The sequence below is a fragment of the Hyaena hyaena genome, unplaced genomic scaffold (assembly GCF_003009895.1).
Source record: "Hyaena hyaena isolate Hyena2069 unplaced genomic scaffold, ASM300989v1 scaffold_213, whole genome shotgun sequence".
Taxonomy (NCBI): domain Eukaryota; kingdom Metazoa; phylum Chordata; class Mammalia; order Carnivora; family Hyaenidae; genus Hyaena; species Hyaena hyaena.
In genome coordinates, this window is record NW_024080843.1 from 1,358,618 (window position 1) to 1,367,465 (window position 8,848).

Here is an 8,848-nt window from a genome sequence, read left to right on the forward strand (position 1 = left end):
CTCACCTAATATTGAAATTCATACTTAACATTAACTTCTTGAAAAGTTTTATATCGCCCTGGGAATTGGAAGATACAATTTAAAAAATTAGAGTAGAGAAACAATGTTATGCTGATGACACGCATCTTATAGACAAAGATAATTAGTTCTGACTGGGGGGAAAAACTGGACAAAATACCTATGCCTTGCTTGTGAAATACAAATCAGAGAAAATATCTTAAATCTAATCCAAAAATGTTTTGGAACATATCCAAGGAAACGAGCATTATTTGAATTCCACAATAGTTTAGAAATTCCCTTTTAGTGCCTCCAGCACCTTATGGCATTTAACTGGTTTCCAGAGACATCTTGCATGGGGGCTCCCCTCATTCTGAACAGAACCCTGAAACACCTCTTCTCACCTGGAGTAAGTCACCTGACTTAGGTTTCCTACTATCAAATTTGTATTCTGGGCTATGCCACTCTGACAGTTTGCTCAAACATTTTGTGGATTTTTTCTTAGAGCTACACCCCAACAAGCTAACATCCCAACAATTTCCTCCGTCCCACCCACACCTCCATCCTGACACACACACACAATTCTCCAAACCCTCCCTTCTTTAGACCCATCCCCGATTCCTTTCCTCCAAATAAAGAGATGTTCACTCTTTCTTTCTCAAAAGGAATATGGGCAAAGCCATGTAACCTTGAGTTTTCTGGGCCCAGGTGAATTCATGACGTGGTCTTGGGTACTGATGAAATACATGTTCCAAACTTGAAGCTACTCTGAGCTTTGGATAGCTGCCAAACTACTGGATGTATCACAGGGACTCTGCAGTCCAGAGCCCTATTGAGTCATTTTATCATTTTATTGCACTCTTAAATTAGCAATTATTTCTAGGACATCACTTAGATTCTGTTGCAGTGTGCAGTTTCTTGCTTAAAAGTTTAAATATGTTTAGTGACTGTTCATCCGTTGAAATTCCTTGCACATATGTTTGTCTGTTTTGTTCTCTGTTAATGTTTTATTTTAGTCCCTTAGAATCCTGGAGAACAGGGAGTTATGTCAACATTATTTGCTCTTTTGATTGCTACATGGAGTGGGAAAATCTTTGTGCTTATTAAAATCACAGCAGACTAAGTTAGGTTGGGAGTAGACTGGAATCATAAATGGTCTTTGCATGGCAAAGTTATCATGAGCACGATGATGGTGACACGAGTAATGTCTACAGCAAATCTACAATGAGCTGACCTAACACAGAGCATATTGGAAAGAGCATCTGAGTGGGAGGGAGATGGCTTGCCTTGTAGCCCACGGGTTCTATTATCTACCTTTGTGATGCAAGGCTTGCCTCCTCATCTCTCTGCATCCTGGTTGTTCCCATCTAGAATAGCAACGTTTGTCTACATACATTTTTCTTTGTATTATGAAAAAAATTCATTCACAAAAGCAGAGACAACATAATTAACCCAGCTTCAAAAATTGCCAATATACCTTGCTTCAAATATACTGCCTTAATTTCCCCTCGTCCTTTAACTACTGACAGTTTTCTTTTGTTTTTGTTTTTGTTTTTGTTTTAAAGCGAAACCTAGACACCCTGACATTTCACCAGGAAACATTTGAGTATTTCCAAGAGATAAAGACTTTTGCCTTAACTACATTATCATCATTACATCAAAACAAACTAACCAACAAAGTCAAAAATATAACAAAAACACTTAGCAACAATTCCCTTAATCCTTTTCAACTCTAACATTTCAAGGCCCAAACCCTTCTGCAAGCTAGACTTTAGTCAGTTATAGACACTCCTTTTTTTTTTTTTTTTTACTCCATTCTGTAAATGGGGAAGAGTTTTAGCATTTTCACCTGATAGCTTCACTGATCTCCAATTCTGGGCTTCAGACCAAAGAGGAACATGAAAAACTTTGAGAGGATTGAGTAAAGAGCCAATCAAAGGTTCAGATGTTCAAAAGAAGGCAGATTCCTCATGAAACATTAAAGAACTAGAATCATTCTGACTAAAAAGGAGACACACCAATAGAGTAAATTAGAAGAATCATTCATTCATCCATTTTTCCATTCATTCATTCAACAAAAACTAATTACATAGTGGCAAGTGGTGGGAATGCAAGTATGAACATAACAGAAAGCATCACCCAGAGAGGTAGGGCAATAACCTAGTCTCCACCCTCAATTAGGGAAAAACTGAGAGCAGAGGGATTAAATATGCAGTGAGAAGACTAGCAAAATATTGAAGTGAGTTTTCAAGGGACCCTAGGAATCTCCTCTTAAAGACAAGGGAATTTTCTTTGTATTTAGGATGGTTTAAATATGTATAGAGGAGAGAAAAATTTTAAGTTATCTTTCAATTTTAAGATTTTATAAACCCTAATTTGATAGTTTGGCAAGAAAAGTATAATTCACAGGGCAGATATTATAGTAATTACTATTACCTGATGTTTTCATCTGTTTGATATTGGGAGTCGTCCCATACGTAAAGGCACACCTTTTTTTTTCTGAATGTTTATTTATTTTTGAAAGAGACGAGAGAGAAAGGTGGGGGAGGGGCAAAGAGAGAGGGAGACACAGAATCTGAAACAGGCTCCAGGCTCCAAGCTGTCAGCACAGAGACTGACACTGGGCTCCAACTCACAGACCAAGAGATCATGACCTGAGCTGAAGTTAGATACTTAACCAACTGAGCCACCCAGGTGACCCAAGGCACACTTAGATAATGGGGGTTTGCTTCTCTTTGACAATGAAAATGAAAAATATAACAAAATATAACCCAACCTCACCTCTCTCAACAGAAGTCCTGGGTGTGGGAAACACAATCAGAAGATACAGAGGTTGATTAAAACTATTTCAATCTTTCTTTCCCCCCAGTGTTCCTGCTACTGGGATATCAGGCCCTGTGATCTGATAACTACAAGATCTATAAGTCACTGGGTCACCACAGGAGTTTGATATCAGCAGCTTGAAAGCCCAGCAACTAAGAAACATCACATAAGGTAACTCAGACACCTGCAAAAGGACAGCTATTGGCCAAACAGTTACATGAGAAAAGTTTGCCCCAATTGACCTCTTCAGATACTTCATCTGGATCCCCAGCCCATGCCTTCACATTGATTGGCTGTTGAGATTCTCCTTAAATGATGCTCTGGCTCCTGACTTTTCATTCTTCTCCTTGCATCCTACTCACCCCCACCAAAGAAATGCCCCTACCTATACCGTATTTACCCAGAGTCATCCTTTATCATGAAACCAATTTTTAAAAGATAACGTAGACAGAAAAATAACTAAATTTGTTTGCTCTCGCAGAATGTATATGCAACACTTAGTCATTAATGGAAAACAGGTGTGTGTATAGTGCTGCATTTACTAAGAGCCTTCAGTTACATTGTCCAATGTAACCTAATTGCAATAGCAGCCCCATAAGATTTATATCATTTTACAGATAAAAGAAACTGAGGTCCAAACAGACTAAGTATCTTTTCCATTATCCCTTGACACCAACAGTGTCTTTCTGATTTCAAATTACATCTCAACATCCAGAAACCTAAGCACTTATCAGTGCCCTGGTGGAGCACAAGCAGGTCCATCCCCTGCATAACTGGGAAGGAAACCTCACCCATCCTCAAGTCTCAAGCCTTTGCTGCCCAATCCTGCAGCTTTCTGACTCCAGATGGTCTACAATGGTGCTGTGTTGTTGTTTTTGCCAATGTTGCTATTTGTTTATTTTGTGTTGCTTCCACAATCTCAGCATCTTTTTTTTTTTTAGTTTATTTCTTTGAGAGAGAGAGACGGCATGAGTTGGGAAGGGCAGAGAGAGAGAGAGAAAGAGAGAGAGAAAAAGGATCCCAAGCAGGTTCTGTACTGCCAGCTCAGTCTCCAACTCAATGCTTGAACTCACGAAACTCTGAGACATGACTTCAGCCATAAGGTGGGCTCAACCAACTGAGCCACCCAGGTGCCCCAATGATCTCAGCATCTTTAAAGAAGTGCCTGAACCCTAGGAGACCATCTTCTGTGGATATTTTAAATACCTGTGGTCCCCAAGTGGCAGAGAGAGTTCCAAATGACACCACAGAGGAAACTGCACACTCAACCAAACCCCAGCCAGCTCTTCACATCCTGGTTATGGCATAAAGGGGACTGAATCAGCCACAGAAAAGAGAGTGTGTTGGTCGCTGGTGCGTGAATGGACAAGTTTGGCACTTCTGGTTGCTTTGGTCATAAATGGTGACATGTATGCTGGATTCAGAGGCGTATTACTGGATTAACCAATGAGCAAGAGGAAAGGTAGTCAGAACCCTTTATATATCAGACAGCACCAACACCAGCTCCGGTCAGCCAAGCTGACTTTGGCGTTCACTGAACACAAGGCCTATGTTTAAGAGAACATAGCCAGACTCATAGACATCCAAATCTGTGGGATAACACACCATCTTTAAATGAGGGTCCCCTAGACTTAAAGTCTAGATATCTGTGGTATAATCCCACTTCTCACTAGCTTTGTGATCCTGGATAAGTGACTTAACCTCTCCAGTGTCAGTTCCTTCATCTGTAAAAGGAGGGCACTGAGAAGAGGTATGGGCTGAAAAAAAAAAAAACAACTTCAATGTTTTTAACACTGCTCAAGAAACACTATGTTCTCTTCTGGAAGGACATAACTTTGCCCAAAGAGGCAGAATGGTATGTGCACTGGAATTAGCCAACCCGGGTTTGAATCCTGGTTCTGCCACTTACTAGCTATATGTCTTTGAACAACTTACTTAACTCTTCTAAGACCCAAGGCTTTTAAATCTATAAACAGAAATAATAATTATTGGGAGGCCAAATGAAGTAATGCATGTAAACCGATGAGCCGAGGGCTGGGCCTACCAGAAGTGTTCAATAGGTGTGAGTGTTTGTTCATATTACATTTAAATGTGTTTCTCATCCTTTACTGTCAACAGTCCACAGATTCATGTGCATCAAGAATGGAAATGATTCATTCTACCTTTTAAGCTTTCCAGTTTCCATGTAAACCTGGAAAGATTGTTCTCTAGTTCATAAATTCAAAAAAGTCTGATTAAAAACTCTCTTTGCCTGATTGTGGAAGCTCATTTGCTGTGATACCACATTCAAGAAGCTATGAGCTGGTTGACTGGGCACCCACTATGTGTCAAACACATCTGAAAGAAGGTAGCTGTTTGAAAAAGAGCATTGAAGCAAAACCTACATAAAGAAATATTCTCCTAATTGCTTTATTTTTGACACTTTATTTTAAAGGATCAGCTCTTAGACACAGCAATTGAAATTAGTCCAGCAAGATAGTATGTATGCTTTATGTTACTCATTTCCTCAAACAATATTTACAACCACATAGTCTATACAGAATGCTGTGCAGATCATGGAGACAGACACACATTGTCTAATCCCCAGTGCCTGAGAGTTTGTAGTTTTGCAGGAAAGATGCTGCACACACAGGTACCTACCAACTAAAGCAGGAATGAAATGCCATAAAAGAGACACAGCGGTCCAAAAAATGGAAGATTACCTCTGCCTGGAGGCTGAGGGAGTCAGGTAGAACTTCTTGAAGAAGGTGCTATTCTCGTGCTAAGAGTTGGCTTTCAGAGAGGAGAGGTCCCTGAGAGTCTCCCGGGAAGAATGACAGGGGTCCACGAAGATGGGCAAAGCCAAATCCAAGGACGCATCTGGACAGCGTGGGAGATCAGGGGAGTGGGACGCGCAAAGACCGGAAGTCACACTACAGGACGGAGAAGGCTTTTGTCTAACCCACCCGGGTTAGGCATTATTTAGTAACAAAACAGTGAGCCACTGAAGATTTAGGAAGGGCACTTTAGGAACATCAATGTGGCAACAACAAAAACTTATTTTCTTTCTTCTAAAAGCTAAGGCAGGATCATTGAGGGCCTGTAGGGCTCCCATGTAACCTGTAATGGCAAATCTTCCCCCTAAAAGCAGCCCTGTCGTACTGCCGCTGGTAGATCACACACAAGTACCACACAAGAGTTTGGTAAAGATCTGCAGGCATTCCTGATGAGAGCAACATCATCTACACAACATGATCTGTTTCTCATTTTCCCCGAGAAAAGCACTACCACCCATGTCCCTCAAAACAATTGTTTATTCTCAACGTTTCTACAAAGTGATACAGCCATTCCCTAACAGCATACTAACTATTCCAATGAAAGCCTACAACATTTATGTCAAGATAGCACTGAAGGTGCGAGGTACATGTCATAAAATTAAACAAACTCACAAAGCCTACTCCCCGCTCACCCCACCCCCCACCAGAGTGCTGGCTTTACATTTAGCTTGCATCATAAACTAAATGGGCTTGGTGGCCTCCGCCTATCTCCTGGGAGCGTTTGTTGACTTACAAAAACAGGACACGATTTGACACATTCAGTATAATTAGTATTCACTACTTAGGAGAATGCCCCAAAGTTAGAAATCAAATATGCTGAAGCCAGCCCTGAATTTCTCGCTGTCGCCTTCTCTCTCCCTTTTCCCTCTTCTCATTTTTCTGCTCTCTCATTTGTTCCTCAGAAGACCGTGCAAGCTGGAGTTGTGGGTGAGTAAATCCCGGATGTCATGGGTGCTCTACACCGAATCAGGGAAGAAAACGCACGTCTCAGCCACGACCGCTCTGTGTAGCAACGAGGCTGCTGTTCCCTGCCTTGCTCCCCAAACCTCCTCATGCAACTGCAGATTACACAGTGTTGGTTCCACATAAAGAATTTTCTGGAAGAAACCCCATTTCAAAGAGGGGTGCTGAGCGTTTAACAATGCTTTGTTAATGATCATTAAAGTTATTACTATTATTTAAATAAAGTAGGGCATAAATACAGGACATTGTGGTAACTACTGCTCACAACATATGAAAACGTCCTCTCTTCCCAAGCCCAAAAGAGTGCCTGTTCATTTTAAATCCGCTTAATTCCTGTTTTAGGGGCCCTTGTGACAGTCTTCCAAAAGTTGGCTGCCAAAACTGTGACTATATTTAGTTGTTTATTACACACCAACTCAAGGTGGTGCGTGCTGGTAGACAGGCAGAAAAGCAAAGAAAATTGGAGCTCATTAGCAAGAGAGGCCAGGAAAGCTTCAGGAAAATTCTGAACGGGGGGATATCTGTTAGAGCATTTGGGTTGTGTTACCTCCCAGGACAAAAAAAAAAAAAAAATTCAAGCTATAAACAAGCATAACAAGCAGCACAAACAAGTTAATTTTAGAGTTATATTGGACAATGAAAAGGTGATGATAAATAGTAAAGACAGACCCCAAATTCTAAGACGAATGGATGAAACCTTTGATTTCTTGATCCTTTGGTTTGATATGGTTGACACACTTCTCTGGCTCACAGCCTGGAAATGCAAGGGAAGAACATCATTTCCAATTTCTTTTTTCTATTCAGCAGTTACATGAGCCATTTTGGAACAATCATAAATTTCAACGAGGGCATATCCAGGTAAGTGACAGCTTCCTCTAACTGCGGCAACATAGAAATGCAGAAATGGGACCATAACCAACCTGGAAGGCAGGGGGGTCCTCTGCTAACTCCACATCCAAACGAACACACTGCATGTGGTTTCTTCTTAGCACTGATTTGAAGGTCCAGCTTAAGTTCAGCCTAGAAACTGCTTCAGCTGCTTATTAGTGGTCTGTGCCCTCATTAACCAATTATTGTGGAGGAGACAGAAACATAAACATGTAAGAACATCTATTCAGGTCTACACTCAAAGACACAACAGTTTATTTATCTTTTACTGTCGTGAAGGCTTGGGAAGAGGAGCAGACCATGTTTCCCTTCATTTCTTGGAATAGAAGTGGAAACTAATTGCATGTTGTTCTTAAAATCAATTTTAGAAATAGTTCGAAACTAGCCCATAAACTCAAATAACCATAGGTAACAACTGGCCCCTAACTGTACCTCAGAGGTTGTTCACTGGGAGTTTATTAATATATTCTTTCCCAATTCAGTGCCCCACCCCACCCTTCATCATTACCTCAAACAAAACATGCTACTTTTGAATTAAGATTTGTGGAAAGGGCTAAATGGAGTAGTATAGATGAGTAAACAGTGTCACCTAGTGGACAGAAGAAGAAGAAAATTGGTGAATTGGCACAACTAGAAATTTGGGCCAGCTGTCAGCTTTTAGCCACTTTTTCCTCTCATTCTGGCCCTCTGTTACCACCCATGAGCCAACAAGAAAGTTCCCTCAAGGAGACACCAAAAAACAACCACAAACAAGCCAAAACTCCCATCGTTTTCCCTCTCTAGCTCAATAATGAAGTTTCTCCCCAAATAAAAGTAACAGCTAGCATTTTTTGAGCCAATATTTTGCAGAATCCTTTACTTGGATCATGCCACATAATCATTCACACAGCCCAATTATTTGTTAAGGAGTTTGGGTGATTTTTCCAAGGTCACAGAGCCTGACGCTGAGAGCCCACGTGATGATATTGCCCACTATCTTGCACCACCCCACACATACAGCCCAAGGGTAAACAAGGAGATCTTGAAGGGATGAATATATGTAATGCCACAAGAATTAGATGTATATTAAGCATTTACTTATTCTCATTTATTTATTAGCATTTATTCATCTCCATACTATTTAAGGAATACAAAAATGAACTGACACAGATCCTGCCCTCCAAGAACTTAGAATCTAAATGAAAAATTTGTAGAGTGCTTTAAAGTTTACATCATTTCAACCTGTCTTCACAGCTCTATAAAATAATTATGGCCCTCACATTAGAAATGAGGTTTTATGATTCATCCAAGGTCACACAGATAAGAAGTGGCAGCCCTTCAGACTTAAAAAGCAAGTTCATCATTCCACCTCATGCTGACTC